This window comes from Gorilla gorilla, chromosome 10 (assembly GCF_029281585.2).
Source record: "Gorilla gorilla gorilla isolate KB3781 chromosome 10, NHGRI_mGorGor1-v2.1_pri, whole genome shotgun sequence".
Taxonomy (NCBI): Eukaryota; Metazoa; Chordata; class Mammalia; order Primates; family Hominidae; genus Gorilla; species Gorilla gorilla.
In genome coordinates, this window is record NC_073234.2 from 134,223,169 (window position 1) to 134,241,672 (window position 18,504).

The following is an 18,504-nucleotide window of genomic DNA, read 5'->3' on the forward strand; positions in this document are numbered from 1 at the left end:
TGGGAGGCTGAGGCAGGAGCATCACTTGAGGCTGGGAGGTCAAGGCTACAGTGAGCCATGATCACACCACTGCACTCTAGCCTGGGCAACAGAGCAAGACCCTGCCTCAAAATAAAATAAAATAAAATAAAGTGTCTCTATGTGTGAGGGGTATGATTCTGAGCTCTTTATGCTGTTCCACTGGTCTATTTTTTTTTCCTGTATCAAAGCATGCTCCTTTAATTCCTCTGGCTTTATTATAACTCCTGATATCCAGTCATGAAAATCATCTGACTTTGTTCTTCTTTGTGATAATCTTGGCTTTTGATTTTCCACACATATTTCAGAATCACCTTGTAAATTTCCACCAAAACAAAAACTTGCTGGGGTTTTCATTCTGATTACAGTGTCTATATCAGTTTGGGGAGGATTGATGTCCTCACAGTATTGATTTTTTTTCACAGTAACCCTGTGCAGTAGGTTCTGTTGTTATCCCACTTGACAAATATGTTCCTCCTGTGTAGCTGGGGCACAGGAATGTGAATGAATCCTGTGATCTACCAAGGAAGAAGAGTGGGCATGGTTTGCCCCTCCTGGAAGATATATTTTATCATTGACTTTGTTTAGAATTACTGGCTCATGACAGTAATATAAAGCACACTGATTGTAGTCAGTATGATTATATTGCTTTTAAATAATTTTCTTTTTCTTTTCTTTCTTTTTTTTTTTTTTGAGACAAGGTCCCATTCTGTCACTCAGGCTGAAGTGCAGTGGCACGATCATGGCTCACTGCTGCCTTGACCTCCTAGGCTCAGGTGATCCTACTGCCTCAGCCTCCTGAGTAGCTGGGAACCACAGCTGTGCACCACCATGCCTGGCTAATTTTTTAAGCATGTGTAGGGATGGAGTCTCCTTATGTTGCCCAAGCTGGTCTTGAACTCCTGGGCTCAAGCAATCGTCCCACCTCAGCCTCCCCAAACTCTGGGATTACAGGCGTGAGCCACTGTGGCCAGCCCTTTTAAATTTTCTACTAATCATGCACCTGTCACTCTGTGCAGCTGGGGCAGGCCAGTCCCACTGCCCTTAATGTGCCCCCAACCTAATCTCACCAATTTGATTAACCAATGAAAGACATCAATCTGGAAGTGAGAAACACAGGTAGGTAAATATAAGTGATGTCTTTTTTTCGGATGAACATGGTGGAAGACACACTCAGCTTTTCACGGGGAGCAATGGCAGGGGAGTTGTGATATAAATGAGCCATAAATGGCCTCTGTATATTAACCCTAAGTTGGCCTCTGTATATTGGCCCTTGGTTGTTTATTTTTTCACTGTAGGCTGAGACCTATTAGGTAAAAAGCCCAAGAAACGAAATTCAAATTTTTGCACATCCAATTGTTTTAAAAATAGCCCGAACAGATTTCCCGTCATTTAGAGCCTATGCTGGAAAACCTCAGCTCTTAGCCATTGATAAGAAAGGGCCTTGTAATTATGAGGCCCCAGGCCACTGCTGCCCTTTGGAGCTCTCTGACTCAGAGACCACTGTGCTGATGAGCCCCAGCATCTAGACAAATAACCTACTGTCTGATCCCCTTTCTTTGAGGAGTCCCCTTGCCCTCCTCTCCTCTGCATGGTCTCCTGCTGTAAGGACTTCACCTGTCATGCAGCCACTTTCAAGCACTGCTCAGTAATGCTTGTGGTGTATTAGTGCCTCTGCTGGTCATATCCTTTTCCTTGATCAGCTTTGAAATGGAAACCCCTAACAGAGGTGGTGTTTAAAACAGTTAAACTGAGGTGTCTGTAGCATAGCGGTAGCAGTTGTCCTTGCTGAAGTGTCGCAGGTTAGATTTATTCCTGACAATACAGCAGTCCCTCTTAATCCTCAAGGGATATGTTCCAAGACCCCCAGTGGATTCCTGAAACCACAGATAGTACTGTACCTGATTGCCATCCACTGGAAGACCTTTCTGTTCATGTCTTCCACCTACAAATGTAATGCATTTTCCTTCTTAACTAAGCACTTATCACGCACTGTAGCCATGACTTTTGCAGTCTAAGATACAATAGCAAAACTCGCATGAATTTCTTTTTCCTTTTTCACAATTTCACGGATAGAAGATTCGTTCTTACTGTAGATCTTAGCAACTTCAGCATATGATTTTTTTTCTTCTGTCATTAAGTCGAGAACTTTCACCTTTTTTACATTAAGGAAGCATTTTGGCATATCCAAATTGCTAGCATCACCGCTCTTGTGCTTTGGGGCCATTATTAAGTAAAATAAAGGTTACTTGAACACAAGCACTGCAATACTGTGACAGTCGATCTGATGACCTAGATGGCTACTAAGTGACTGACAGGTGGGGATGCTGGACAAAGGGAGGATTCCTGTGCAGGGTGGGACAGAATGAGATGGCTGGAGATTTCATCACACTATTCCATGCCTCCCCAATCCAGTTCATTTGTTGCCATCTTTCTCTACTGCATGCCAACCCAGACTTCCAACATACCAAATTTTGCCCAGCTCACACACGTCAGACACTTCCTTGTCCAGAGCCAAGGATTAGAGAAATAGCAATTAGGATTCTGTCATTGAGCTGGAGTATAATGAATGGTGTCTCCCTTTGTAGTGGCCCCCCTTTAGGAATGACTCCACGTGTCCAGGAGCCCTTGAGCTCCCCCGTCCATTTGGCCAGTGTTCAATGACATCATGCAGAAGGAACCAGCATGCTGCTGGCTAAAGGACCCCAGTAAGTCATGCTGTGGATGTGAGAAATCAGCTAGGCCTTCCCGGAAAGGCATCCTCATCCAAGTTACCATTAGTAATGCTGCTATTTGCAATCATAATAAAAATAAAAGTAATAGGAAAATCGCATAGAGGCAATTCTGCTGCCTACTGGATTTTTAATTTTCTTGAGGATGCCAGAGGCAATCTTGGGCCCATTATGTCTAAATGAGGCACATTATAAAAGGCTTGCAAAGTCCAAACTGCTTTTACAGTCATTAATTAGCCAGACTTGTAAATAGGCGCATAAGATTAAGCTTGGGTATGGTCTCTGGTCTCTAGAATGGGGCTGTAGTATGCAGGGAAGTCAAATATCAGTTTTTCAGTCATTATCTGCCCTTCTTTCTTATCTCAGTTCTAATCAGATGTTGCCTTTTTGGGGGGTTGAAAGAGGGAGATGCTACATAACCAAACACCTGATGAGAATGCTCTGAACTTCCCTGCAAGGCTGTGGGCAGTGTGAGCACAGGGACTGATGGTGTCATCTTAGTTCCTATACACACAGCATCTTATACTCAGCAGGTGTATCAGCCAGCATTTCTGGCAAGTGAAAGGAATTTCACTCTGGCTTTCTTCACCTAAAAGAAAACATACAAGAAGGATTTGGGGGTGCATGAAATGAATGAATGAGATACTGAAGAATCAGGCTTGCAAGAGAATAAGCACCAGGAATTCCAGCAAATGTCCAGCAGCAGGAATGGTGTGGTTCATGACTTTAACCATCTTCAGGCACTTGCTCAAGATTCTGAGCCTATATATATACATATATATATGTATGTATACATACATATATATGTATGTATACATACATATATATGTATATATACATACATATATATGTATATATACATACATATATACATATATGTGTATATATATGTGTATATATATACGTATATATGTATATATGTATATATGTATATATGTGTGTGTATATATATGTGTGTATATATGTATATATGTATACATATGTATATATATGTGTATATATACATATATATGTGTATATATACATATATATGTGTGTATATATGTATATATGTATACATATATATGTGTATATATGTGTATATATACATATATATGTGTATATATGTGTATATATACATATATATGTGTATATATGTGTATATATACATATATATGTGTATATATGTGTATATATACATATATATGTGTATATATGTGTATATATACATATATATGTGTATATATGTGTATATATACATATATATGTGTATATATGTGTATACGTATACATATGTGTATATATGTGTATACGTATACATATGTGTATATATGTGTATACGTATACATATGTGTATATATGTGTATACGTATACATATGTGTATATATGTGTATACGTATACATATGTGTATATATGTGTATACGTATACATATGTGTATATATGTGTATACGTATACATATGTGTATATATGTGTATACGTATACATATGTGTATATATGTGTATACGTATACATGTGTATATATGTGTATACGTATACATGTATATATGTGTATACGTATACATGTATATATGTGTATATATATACATATGTATATATATATGTGTATATATATACATATATGTGTATATATATATATAGGCTCAGAATCTTGAATGTATATATATGTGTGTATATGTGTGTGTATATATATATATATATATATATATATATATATATATCTCCTAACCACCAAGACCTCAGAATGTGACCTTCTTTGAAAATAGGAGTTTTGCAGTAGTAATTAGTTGTGGTGAAGTCATATGTATGGCAGGTGTCCTCATAAGAAGACAGCCATGGGGAGGCACAGAGATACAGGGTGAATGCCAACTGAAGAGAGAGGCAGAGACTAGAGTGATGCATTTGCAAGCTAAGGATTGCTGGAAGCTACCAAAATCTAGGAGAGACGCATGGAACAGATTCTCCCTTAGAAACTTTGGGAGTAACCAGTCCTGCCATTCCCTTGATCTCAGACGGCTTGACTCCAGAACAGGGAGACAATTTCCGTTGTTTGAAGAAACCCAGTTTGTGGTACTTTGTTATAGGAGCCCTAGGAAAGTAGTAGAGATGATCTGAAGGCTTGAACCTGAGCAACTACAAGGTTATGGTTGCCATTGATTAAGGTAAGGAACACTAGATAAGGTTCTCCATAGAGAGGGCACATGGCAATTGTATGCATATGTGATTCTGGGTTTACCAGACAGATTAAGTTTATTCCTATAGAACAGGGTTTCTCAGTCATGGTACTAACTATATTTGAAGCCAGATAATTATTTGTTATGCAGGTCTGTCCTATGCATTGTAGGATGTGTTTGCAGCATCCCTGGCTTCTGCTATACAGATACTACTAACACCAGCCACCCTACCCAAGTCATTACAATAAAAAAAGTCTTCAGTCATTGATATGCTTTAGGAGGTGTTTTAGTCCACTTGGGCTGCCGTAACAAAATAACCTTAGATTAGGTAATTTATAAACAGCAGAAATTTATTGCTCACAGTTTGGGAGGCTGGGAAGTCCAAGATCAAGGCACCAGCAGATTTAGTGTCTGGTGCGCATGCTCTCTCTCTCTCTCTCTCTCTCTTTGAGACAGGGTCCTGCTCTATTGCCCAGGCTGATGTGCAGTAGCATGATCATGGTTCACTGCAGCCTTGACCTCCCAGGCTCAAGCAATCCTCCCACCTCAGCTTCCTGAACAGCTGGGACTACAGGTGTGTGACACCATGCCTGGCTAATTTTTAAATCTTTGTGCAGAGACAGGGTCTTCCTCTCTTGCCTAGGCTGGTCCTGAACTCCTGGGCTCAAGCGATCCTCCAGCCTCTGCCTCCCAAACTGCTGGCATTACAGGTGGGCTTTCTCTCTCCTTCAAAGATGGCATTTCCCTCTGGTAGAAGAAGCAAGCAAGCTCCCTCAAACTTCTTTTATAAGGACACAAATTACATTTATAAGGGCAGAGCCCTCATAGCCTAATCACATCCCAAAGACCCCACCTCTTAATACCACCACATTGGGGATTAGGTTCAACATATGAATTTGAGGGGAGGGTGCACAAACATTCATATCATAGCAGGGGACAAAATTGTCCTTGGTTAAGAACCATTGTATAGAAAAACTCCTGGAGCTAGGCTGGGCTTGGTGGCTCATGCCTGTAATCCTAGCATTTTGGGAGGCCAAGGTGGGCAGACTGCCAGAGCTCAGGAGTTCGAGAACAACCTGTGCAACATGGTGAAACCCCGTCTCTACTAAAAATACAAAAAGTTAGTTGGGCTTGGTGGCACTCACCAGTAGTCCCAGCTTGGGGGGCTGAGGTAGGAGAATCGCTTGAGCCCAGGAGGCGGAGGTTGCAGTGAGCCAAGACACGCCACTGCACTCCAGTTTGGGTGACAGAGCGAGACTCTGACTCCAAAAAAAAAAAAAAGGAAAGAAAGAAGAAGGAAGGAAGGAAACAGAGAGAGAGAAAGAAAGAAACAAAAAGAAAGAAAGAAAGAAAAGAAAGAGAAGGAAGAGAAAGAAAGAAAGAGAAAGAAAGAAAGAAAGAAAGAAAGAAAGAAAGAAAGAAAGAAAGAAACTCCCAGAGCCTAAATATGCTAAAACTTGAATCTTTATTCGTCTATGGATTCCTCAACTTATTTATTGCTTCACTGAAAGTTCTCATGAGAGCCTCCTTTCGGTTTGAGCCAATTAATACCATCTGGTCATATTCATTTAATTGTTTATCATGTATTTCCATTCTAGAATATAACTCCACGAGGGCAAGGATTTTGCTTGTCTTGTTCCCAAATGTATCTGTCTCAAAAAAAAAAAAAAAAAAAGAGATTGACTAGAACAATATTGGTGGAAAAGGTTCTGAACTGTAGAATGCTGCACATATGGAAGCCACTAGACATTTCCTGCCTGGCCCATTTAGGTGTCTCTGCAAGTAATTCAGAAAGGCTCTTTTGAACCAATTTTTAAAAATCATTTTTGAGTTACACATGGCTATATTCTTCTTTTTTTAAAAAAAATTAAAACATTATAAATAAAGATAAGAACTCTTTTAACCACCCCCTTAATCTTTATTCCTTTTCCATCTCTTTCCTCTGGAATGTATCCTTCCACACCTTTCTCTGTGTTGCAAAAAGTGTCCATAGAAAATATGTAGGGCTGGGTACAGTGGCTCACACCTATAATCCCAGAACTTTGGGAGGCCAAGGGGAAGAATCACTTGAGGCCTGGAGTTTGAGAGCAGGCTGGGCAACATAGTGAGACCCCATCTCTACTTTTAAAAATCACAAATCATAAATAAAGAAAGAAAATATATAGCATTATTTCACCTGTGTTTTTGTATATACAAACATAAATCATATCACACTGTATGTATCATATTGCAACTTGCTTTTTTTAATTCAAAGGGGAAAAGTATGTTGTTAAAATCCTTGAAAAGTAGTATGGCTTTTGGAGCTAGATGGCCTGGTTTTGAATGTCCTGTGTACTCATGTGACCTTGGGCACATTATTTAACATCTTGGTGCCTCAATTGTTCTGTGAGCATAATTTGGGAACCTCCTCAATAACTGTTGTAAGGATTAAGCTGTTTATTGTGGGTAGGCATTTAGGAGAGTTTCTGGAACATCCCTGCCCCTGGACAAGTGTGCATGGATATTATTATCTATCTGACAGAGGACGTGGTCCCTTTGCTGCTACAAAGTATTTCACAGTGTGGTTATTTCCCCATAGATGGATATTAGATCATTTCCCGTGTTTTGGCTATTACAAGCAACTCAGTGTTGAAAATCTTTGTATAGCTCTCATCGTGCACATCCATCTGCATTTTTCTCTAGGATAGATGCCAGGGAAAGAAATCTCTGGATCCTAGGGCACATGCATTTTTTAGTTTTAATAAATATTGCCAAACAGTCCCCCAAAGGGGTTGAACCAAGGTACACCCCTATCTGTAGAGTGTGAGGATCAAATTCTTACCAGGTTGAATCTGTGTTTTTGGATAAACCTAACCCCTCTCATGTTCATTAAGCCACATCTATTTTCAGAGCTCAGTCGACATCTCTGGCTGCTCCCTCTTCATTTTTCCAGCTTTGTGTCCTCAAGCAGCTCCTTGCTATTGTTTTCCTTCCTGACTCTTGTTTAATGCGGCCAAGTGCTTTTGGAATCCTGGGTAATAATGGCAGACAACGTGCAGTGGGTATGGGAAATTGGAGGTGCTGAATATAGCGTTTGTAAGGAGACTTTGGCATGATTTCAGCCTGAAATGGAGCACTTTGCACTCAACCTAAATTGCCTCAATTGCACCTGGCATGCTGGGTGGAGGTGGCACAACTCATACAGTCTGAATATTTCTCCGGAACAGGATGGGCTGTCTTCCCCAGCCTTCGAAGCAGGACACCAACTTACCACGGAGATAGGACTTAAACCTAGCTTTGGACTTGAAACAGCACTTTCCTTTTAAACCCTACAGATGTCAGCAAAAGACCTTTTGTTGGTAACCTCGGGGGGTGGTAATTCCTTAATATAAAGGAAAGAAAAATTTGGTAATTTAGGGCCTCAACTGACTATCCTAAAATCCACTTCATTTATTCATTATTGTTTTGGGAGAAGTGTAAGATTTGCAAAACAGAACAGAAAAGATTCTCCAAAAAATTCCAAATAAGCACCTTAGCAGCTCCCTGGGAGAAGATGAATTTAAAGCGATCATATATTTTTATTTTTTCACCCAAAGTTTACCCCACAGCAACCTTTCGTCATGATGATTGTGTTTAGTCAACTATCAGCTGAGGTGACTGTTTTGTTCTATTTGCTCTCCCTGCCTGGAAAAAAAAAGGGCTTTGAAATAAATTTCTGGAATAGTGCTTGGCATTCAAATGCTAATGAGATAGTGAGGCAAAGCGTTGGACGCTAAATATTTACATTAAAATGGAAATATGCAATCGATTTTTCCAATAGGGTCTTCTATTCACTGTTAAAATATACTTTATGAGACTAAAAACAAAACAACCACAAAAAAATCACCCTCTGTAAGTAATACCGGCTGAGGCAGCAACTTCTTGGTGAGCTGCAGCCCCGACCAGGTATAGAGATAATTGTTTCCAATACTGCATCAGTACACACCATTGTCCTTGTTATAATAAAAAGAAAAGGAGATTCATTTCTTAGCTAGGCATGGGATTATTATCACTGTAGGTACCTTCTTTCTTTCTTTCTTTGAGACGGAATCTCACTCTGTCACTGAAGCTGGAGTGCAGTGGCGCAATCTGGGCTCACTGCAACCTCTGTCTCTAGGGTTCAAGCAATTCTCCTGCCTCAGCCTCCATAGTAGCTGAGAGTACAGGCATATGCCACCACGCCTGGCTAATTTTTGTATTTTTAGTAGAGACAGGGTTTCACCATATTGGCGAGGCTGGTCTCAAACTTCTGACCTCATGATCTACTCACCTTGGCCAAAGTGCTGGGATTACAGGTATGAGCCACCGCACCAGCCATTGTAGGTACTTTTTTAATGGTGGTGATTACTGAGTAAAATAATATCTTCTTTTTAGATGCCTCTCTCCAACCCCCCACCCCCAAAAAGTTGATCTTTCGAAATGATAATGTTGAAATTCTTTTAGTCTATTTGTTTGACCATTCTAGATGGTTCGAGAAAAAGTGGATTAAAGACTAGTGTTTTGGAGTTTGAGAGATGTAAATTGGAACTGAAGCTCTGCCATTTCCTGGCTGTGAAGCTTAGGGTTTCTTTGAGCCTTGGTCGTCACATCTGAAAAATGCTGCTCAGGCTGAAAGAAGAGCTGGGTTACCAGAAAATATGGAAAAGAAAGCCCACTTTAGATAAAAATTCAAAATATCTTCCTATTATGGGCACAAGATATCAATAATAAAATGAACTAATGTTTATCTTGTGTTCATTATATGCCAGTCAGTGTTTAAAAGCTATTTGCATTAACAAATGTAATTCTTCTAATAACTTTATTAAGTAGATACTATTATTAGGTAGGTACTTATATCAGTTTTAAATATAGCGGTTAACTTATTCAAACAAACATTTACTGAATGTGTTTGCATTTCTCAGCAAAATAGGATTAGTTGATTTATTCATTAAAATATATATTAAGTACCTACTGTGTACCAGGCACATATAATTCTGGGGATATATTGGTGAGCAAAATTAAGAGTCTTTGCTCTTAGAGAAATTAGCATCTTGCCTACAACCATACCACCCTGAACGTGCCCGATCTCATCTAATCTTGGAAGCTAAGCAGGGTCGGGCCTGGTTAATACTTGGATGGGAGAAATTAGGGTCTGGGTAAAAAGGTAGATTGTATTCAGCTTCTCTAAAAAATGATGAATTGTTATAAAGTGAACAATATGTGAAGGATACAGGGACTTGCTCCTGTAAGAGAAGCTAACAAAGACATCTGTTGTAGACTGGGAAAGTGACTTGGGTGCTGAGATCTAAAGGAGATGCCAGAATTGATTAAGTGAGGAACAGAGCATGGGTGGGTGTGTTCCAGGCAGTGGGAGCAGTCCTTGCATAGGCCCCAGAGTGGGAGGAACATGGCTTGTGAGAGAGAGCCCCCCTTTAACCCATTTCCATCTCTCTTTCCCATCCTGGAAAGTGAAGAGGATCGGGGCATTTTTCCAGCACTTTAATTAAGAGGGCTACTGCGCTGTTGAGTGGTAAAGAGGAAAAGGTGTGTTATAAGATGTGGAATCATGACCATAACTCAGTTTTGTTCGAAAACGTTTTTCCAGGGCTCTTGCCAATGTCTCCTTGCTTCCCTAGAAGCTGAGAGACCCAAGTCAAGGTAAAGAGAGGAAGGAACCTCTGTGAATGAAGCCTAAAGAACCAATATGGCAGCTCAATATGCCACGAGCTACAGGGAAAGCCTTGAGGGGAGCTGTTGTCTCAGCATCATGGAACAGGTGCGTAACACAGTACATGAATGATGGAGACAGCACCATGTAATTGCCTGACAGATGTGCTGGGATCTTATTACACCATGTTAGACTTGGGCAGGAGCATCTCAAAATTGCAATTCCTCCCATGGGTGGGGAGTGTGTGTGCACACACCAGCGACTGAAAGTATGCCAAGTGTTCTAAGCCTCCTGAAACAAACTGGAATAGAAGTGTGAAATTTTGTAACTGTGATGGTTAATGATACTCTGCTTCTCAGCAGAGCCAGAAATATTCTTGTTAAAATGCCCTGTGTTCTACCAACAAAAGCGGCAATGTGTGTTGAATGTTTCCAGCCTCAAGGGCCTTCCTCAGCTCTGTGTGTATGTGTGTGTGTGCATGCACGTGTGCCCACACATGCATGCATGAGGGTAAACACTAGACATAGAGATGGGGAAATGTATCTAATTTGGAAAATATCTCAGAAATTGCCACTGTAGCCTGTAAAATTGAGAAATAAACATGAAATTCTTGTATTTTCCCCAATAATTACTACAAGGACAGTCTCTGTTATACTTCCCACCCTCATCTGGCCTTCTTGCTCCCTGGTAAGTCAATTAGATCCCATAACTTTTCAATCTCCATGGGCTATTAAAATAGCCTAGTTACTGGGCCATGTTTTTCTATTTTTTATTATATTAAAATATAACAAAATTTATCATCTTAACTATTTTTAAGTGTATAGTTCTGTGGGATTAAGCACCTATTGTTGTCCAACCATCACTACCATCCGTCTCAAGAACCCTATTCATCATGCAAAACTGACTCTGTGCTCATTAAATAACTCCCTACTCCCTTTCTCCCTAAATCCCTGGTAACCGTCGTTCTACTTTCTGTCTTTGTGAATTTGACTACTCTCGGCACTTCATAAGTATGTGAAATCATGAAGTATTTGTCTTTTTGTGACTGGCTTATTTCACTCAGCATAATGTCCTCAAGGCTCATCCATATTGTGGCATGTGTCAGAATTTCTTTCTTTTCTTTTTTCTTTTTCTTTTTTTGAGACAGAAGTCTTGCTCTTTTGCCCATGCTCAAGTGCAATGGTGTGATCACAACTCACTGCAGTCTCAACCTCCTGAGCTCAAGTGATCCTCCTGCCACAGCTTCCCAAGTAGGTGGGACCATAGACACACGCCACCATGCCTGGCTATTTTTAAAATTTTTTTGCAGACATGGGGTCTCGCCATATTACCTACGTTGGTTTTGAATTCCTGGCTCCAGCAATCCCCCTGCCTCAGCCTCCCAAAGTGCTGGGATTATAGGCATGAGCCACGACACCTGATTCCTTCTTTGTTTAAGGCTAAATAATAGTCAAACATATATATATACACATATATATATACACACATATATATATATATATATATTTCACATTATGCTTATCCATTCATCCATTGATGGACTCTTGGGTTGCTTCCACATATTAGCTGTTGTGAATAATGCTGCTGTGAATATGGGTGTACAAACATCTTGAGATCCTTCTTTCAGTTCTTTTGGGAATATGCCCAGAAGTGGGATTGTGGATTATATGATAACTCTTTATTTTTTAGGAACTACCATACTGTTTTCCACAGTGGCTGCACCATTTTATATTCCCACCAACCACGCACAAGGGTCCCAATTTTACAATCCAGTCGATTTTTAAACTTCGATTTTATACTCACTTCCAAGTTCCCCCTTTCAGTTCTCCAGCATTGGCTGGGCTGGCGAGGTTGGTCTGGCCTGCCCTCTTCCTGCCTCCCACACACTTTCCTGCTTCTTTTCCGCTATGTTAAAGTGGGAAGGAGGAAGGGGAGAAGAGGGCGTTTCCTCATGACATTGTCGTTGGTGAACTGATCATTTTCCTGTCTGTTGTCTCCACACGGGAGCATCTCCATGCTAGGAGTTAGGGCTGCTTCTTTCTGTTGGTCATTTCCACAGATCTGGCTTCATTGTCCATAAACTCAGTGTGGTAGGTGGAGACCCCAACAGACTTTCCTGGTAATGAATTCAATCTTTACAAAATGTTATTGCTTTTCTTCCTACTGGGCCTCAAGAGCTATATATTTATGTTAATTTCTTGTCTAAGGATTTCTATATCATGTGGGGAGTATAAAAATCAGACCCACACGCCATGATATGTGCATGCTTGGGGTTCCAGTTTCTTATAGGAGACTTTTTTCTGCATTGTAGTAATGCCCTAAGCTGTATTCCTTTGAGACTTTTTTTTTTTTTAAGAGACAAGGTCTCGCTCTGTTGCCCAGGCTGGAGTACAGTGGTGCAATCATAGCTCACTGTATCTTCAAACTCCTGGGCTCAAGTGATCCTCCCATCTAAGCCCCCTGAGTAACTAGGACAACAGGCATGCACCACCATGCCCAGCTAATTTTATTTTCTGTAGAGATGGGGTCTCACTATGTTGCCCAGGCTGGGAGTTTTTTTTTTTTTTAAGCTGCAATGTTTCCCAGCGTGTGTCTGACAGCTTACCTTCAGCCTACCTTAAGTGCTTGCTTCTCCTTCTCTGTGTAGGAGCTCTCTTGGGTTTCATAGGAGCTTTTCTGGCTGACTTCTGTACAGTGTGGAAACACAAGGGAAGTTAATACCCTCAGAGCAACCCTCGACATTTGGGGGATGAGAGTTGATGGATAAATGTGCCATCCCCCATCTGAGGTGGAATGATTCCTAAGTGAGTTCTACACAGTCTCCCAGAGGTCCCCAGCAGGACTGAACCTCAATTGCCCACGACAGTGACTTGCTTATTATGAACCCATTACTGATTTTTTTTTCTCTTTTCCTCTCTTTCTTCACCCATTTCCTCACTATGCTTCCTGAGATCACCTCCTGAATAAACTAACTGAATCGAAATCTTTGTTTCAGAGTCTGCTTTGGGGGAACCCATACTAAAAGACCCACCGAGAGCCCAGACTCATCTGTGCTAGTGGGAAACCTTTCTGCTTCTGTTCCCTTTGAGAGACCTCACTTTATTCAACAGTCTCACATTCAGCTCCCCTCTTTGCAGAGCCCCAAATCCATGTCCCTTGTTGCCATAGTGACATTAGAACTCCAGCCCTCAGCCGCTCGGAGCTTGTGTTCTGTGTCTGAACTCCCCCAGGTTGCCCTGGTCTCAGCTGGAGTTCACTTTTAGTTCTTTTTGTTTTACTTTTGACCCTTTGGGGTGTTCTTTTGTTTGAGCCTGGCTCTCCATTACTTAATTATTTCTAATTAGCATTTTTGTGGCATTGAGGTTGCCTATGCCCGTCAATGGGTCATGTTCCCAGGAGTCTATGTCTTTCAATCAGCAGCGTGGTTGGATGATTCTACTCACTGGAGTTACATCGGTGAAAGACCAGAAGGCCTTGCCCTCAGGGGGCTTACATTCTAGTATGAGGAGATGCAGTATAAACAATAAATAGATACACATGGAATATATAAGTCAGGTGATGATCTGTGTCATGGAGAAAAATAAAAGAATAAAGGAGGATGGAGGAGGAAGGGGAGGAGGGGCTAGAGGACTGATACTTTACATAGGGCAGCTGGGGAGTCCTCACTTATAAAGTGGGATTTGAGCAGAGACCTGATAGAAAAAGAAGAAGGAATGCTGTTGCTCTCTGGAGGAAGAGCATTCCAGGCAGAGGCAGTCGCAGGTACGGAGGCTCTAAGGCAGGAATATGCTTGGCATGTTCCAGGGGCAACAGGGAGGTGGAAGTGGCTGGATTGGAATGAGGGAAGGGGAGTATGGAGGAGAAAGACAGAAGGTAGCTGGGTCAGAAGGTGGCAAGGACAGAAGGTAGCTGGGTCAGAAGGTGTCAAGGACAGAAGGTAGCTGGGTCAGATCATGCAGGGACATGTTGGCCATAGGAGGGATTTGGTTTATATCATGAATAAGATTGAGGGGGTCATGAGTAGAGAAGTGATGGGATCTGACTTCAACCCAGCAATTTTGCTACTGGGTATTTATCCAAAGGAAAAGAAATCATTACATAAACAAGACACTTGCACTCATATGTTTATCACAGCAGTATTCACAATAGCAAAGTCACAGAATCAACCTAAGTGTCTATCAATGGATGCTTGGATAAACAAAATGTGGTACATATACACAATGGAGATACTATGTAACCATAAAAAAATAATGAAATCATATCTTTTGCAGCAACACGGATGGAGCTGGAGGCCATTATTCTAAGAGCAATAACTCAGAAACAGAAAATCAAGTACCGCATGTTCTCACTTATAAGTGGAACCTAAACAGTGAGTACACACAGATATATAGATTGAAAGAATAGACACCGGGGACTCCAAAATGGGGAAGGATGGTGAGGATTTAAAACACTACCTATTGCATATAGTGTTCACTGTTTGAATGATGAGTACACTAAAAACCCAAACCTCACCATTAAACAATATATTTATGTAACAAACCATCACAAGTGCCCCCTAAATCTAAAATAAAAATAAAATATTGAGCCCAGGGGCTCAAGACCACCCTGGGAAACCAACATAGAAAGACTCCCCCATCTCTAAAAAAAAATTAAAAAATTAGTCAGGTGTGGTGGCAGGTGTCTGTAGTCCTAACTTCTCAGGAGGCTGAAGTGGGAGGATTGCTTGAGCCCAGGAGTTTGAGGCTGCAGTGAGCTATGGTTATGCCATTGCACTTTCGGCTGGACAACAGAGTGAGACCCAAAATAAATAAAATAAAAGTCAAAGGGGGAAAATAAATAGAATGTAGGGAAGCAAGGGTAGACCAGGAGACTGCTTAGAAGCCTGTTGCTTTAACCTGAGTGAGGGGGCACAGTGGCTTCGATCTGGGTAGCAACACCAGATTCTGGGAATATTTTGAAATGTGAGTTGCTGATGGATAAGATGTGGGAGATAATGAAAAGAGAGGCATTGAGGATAACTCCAGGGTTTTTGGCCTGAGCAATTGATTGGATAGAGTTGCCATTTGCTGAGATAAGAAAGACTAGGGAGGGATGGGTTTGGTAAGAGTATCAGGAGTTCAGTATTGGATATGTTAAGTCCATCATGTTACAGGACATACAGATGAAGACGTTGAGTAAGCAATGGATTATGAGACTATGGGGCTCAAGGCAGAGGCCATGTAGCTCACGGTCTAGTGGGAAATACTGGTAAATAAATGGGCAAATTGTTCCAAAACAATGTGTAAGTGTGACTATAGTGTGAGTGTAATGGGCTATGGAAACACACAGAAGGGACATGGACTTGTGCTGTTGGGAAATGCCATTGGAACAAGTGATATTTAAGCTGCAACCTTGAAGCCAAATTAGAATAAGGGGAGAACATATTTTAGTCCAAGAAAGCAGTCTGTGCAAAGGCCCTGGGTTAAGGGGAAACATGTTGCCATTTTGGAACTAAAGACAGTTGAGTTTCACTCAAAGACAGTGGTCAGGGAAGGATGGAGAAAGAAGCATCACATGGTCACGTCTTGGAGGCCACAGTAAGGAGTTTAGATGATTTCATGAGCACACAAGGATATCACTGAAAAGTTTTAAGCAGGGCGCTGATGTGGTCAGATTTAACAGATGCTTCTCCTCTAGAGAGCCTTCCCCAGGAGTGTTTTGAGCCAAGTCCTGTGAGCTTACCTCCCTTGGGCCATCCCAGGCCTGCCTTCTTGTCCATCTCCATTAGCTCCACTCCCAACCTCATCAGGCTTGTCACATCTAAGTAGGTCAGGTTAGGCAGAGATGGTTCCTGGGGACTTTATCTTCCAGTGGTCAGGCCCAGACGCAGGGGATAGTAATCTGCATGGACAGCCTGGCTGCCTACACTGAACTGGGGGCACCACAGGGAAAGGCAGCCTTGACTGCTTTCCAGGGCAACTCAAACAGAATAGATTTCTCTTCCTTGTGATCCATGAGTTTCCTAAAGAAGCCTCAGCCTTTGGCAGGTAAGACTGCTAAAATCTAAGGCTCGAGTTTGTTGGTTTTGCCCTGGACAGCTCTTTCTCTCTATCACTAGATCATGCTAAACACTGCAGCATGGGGCATTTGAAATGCATGTGTATGTTATTCCTGCAAAGATCCTCAGAAAATCCCCCTGTGGTTTTTGGAAGTAGGATAAATCTGGATGAGGCAGATTAGGAGAAATGAACTCAGCCCATAAAGACCTGAGTTCTGTTGATCTGTCATTTACTGTGTGGTCTGGGGCATAGTAATTGTCATATCTAAGCTTTAGTTTCTTCACCTTTTAAAGGAATGGGTTAAATTTGACAACTCAGGTGAAATGTACAAATCCCTCAAAATATACAACTTAAAATTAACAGAAAAAGAAATAGAAAATCTACATAGCCCTGCATTTAAGATATTGGATTATCCTATTAAAACCTCTCCCTGCCTTTCCTCCCCTACAACTACAGGCACATTTCATCAAATATTTAAGAACAAAATAATGCCAATATCACATAAACTCCTTTATAAAATAAAGGAGAGAATTGTTTTCAACTCATTTCATTAGGCCAACATAACTCCAATAAGAAGCCTAATGAGGATATTAATTTTTTTTTTTTTTTTTTTGAGATGGAGTCTCTGTCACCCAGGCTGGAGTGCAGTGGCGCGATCTCAGCTCATTGTAAGCTCCGCCTCCCGGGTTCACGCCATTCTCCTACCTCAGCCTCCAGAGTAGCTGGGACTACAGGTGCCCGCCACCACACCCAGCTAATTTTTTGTGTTTTTAGTAAAGACAGAGTTTCACCATGTTAGCCAGGATGGTCTTGATCTCCTGACCTCATGATTCACCTACCTTAGCCTCCCAAAGTGCTGGGATTACAGGCATGAGCCACTGTGCCCTGCCAAGGATATTAATTTTTTTAAAAAAAGAAACTAATAGACCAAGATCTCTCACAAACACACAAAAAATTTCTTAACAAAATATTATCAAATAGAATTTAGCAATATATAAAAATGATCAATGAGATTAGAGCAGTAGGTAATTGCCTTTCACTCTCCCATATCAAACCCTTGACAGACATCACTAATCAATTGCTTTGGTTTTTTATTCCAGCTGAATCATTCTCCGCCTAACTCTCCAGGCAGCTACTACCAATCAATTAAAGTTGGCATGTGAGAGGATATCTGTTCAACATCATTGAACCAAGTAGACCCTACCAATGTAAGGCTGAGACACTATAATTCTATTATCCTATTATGATTTTGAGTTTATTTTACAGGCAAGCATTTCCTTCGGTGTGGGATGATTTACTCCAGACCAGACGTGGAAAGACCAAGAATCAGTTGTTTTGCACAATTTATATGAAGGAAGAAGCCATAAAATATTAAATGCCTATCAGGACCATAACCTTGTCTGTTCTCATTTACAGTTGTATCACCAGCCCCCAAGGATAAAGTCTGACACACAGACATCCAAGACTGTGGAATAAATGAGTGAATTCTGAGGGAAGCAGACAAGTGGTTCTATCTTCATAGAGTTGTTACGGTTACTGGCATTGAGTCAAGGAAAACCAGCCACAAATGATGAAACCAGGGATTAGGGTCCAACTCAAAGGCTTCCATGTGAGGTTTGGGCATCTATATCCTGATTATTCTTATATTAATAACTTCAGCCTTGTCTCTCCTCTGAATTGCAGACACATATATCCAGCTGCCTTCTTGATATTTTCACCAGGCTGCCTCAATCACTTCTTAAGCTGGTATTTTATTATAGATTACATTGCCTTCCTACTCCCGTGCCCCTAAACCCGGTCCTTTTCCATTATTTTCTGTCTCACTGAAACTCACAACCATCCATCCATTTATACATCCATTATCCATCAGACTATCTTCTAAATTTCTGAATTTAT

General features: G+C 41.0%; 2 long non-coding RNA genes across 4 annotated transcripts in view; one reads left to right on the forward strand and one right to left on the reverse strand.

Annotated features, from left to right (window-relative positions):
* The window catches only part of LOC109029099 (uncharacterized), a 50,774-nt gene extending 37,052 nt beyond the window's left edge, over positions 1–13,722 (reverse strand). For 2 of the 3 annotated variants that reach the window (XR_002008112.3, XR_010129274.1), the window contains exons 1-2: positions 13,602–13,722; positions 13,176–13,257 (exon numbers count right to left, since the gene is read on the reverse strand). This is a non-coding gene — a long non-coding RNA (uncharacterized lncRNA). The remainder of the gene's footprint in view (positions 1–13,175; positions 13,258–13,601) is intronic. The other variant, XR_010129273.1, reaches the window with a different exon arrangement.
* Positions 13,723–13,892: 170 nt separating this feature from the next.
* On the forward strand, positions 13,893–18,202 carry LOC129525882 (uncharacterized). Its single transcript, XR_008670418.2, has 4 exons — positions 13,893–14,125; positions 14,842–14,939; positions 17,709–17,816; positions 18,025–18,202. It is a non-coding gene; the product is annotated as an uncharacterized lncRNA (long non-coding RNA).
* The last annotated feature ends 302 nt before the right edge of the window (positions 18,203–18,504 follow it).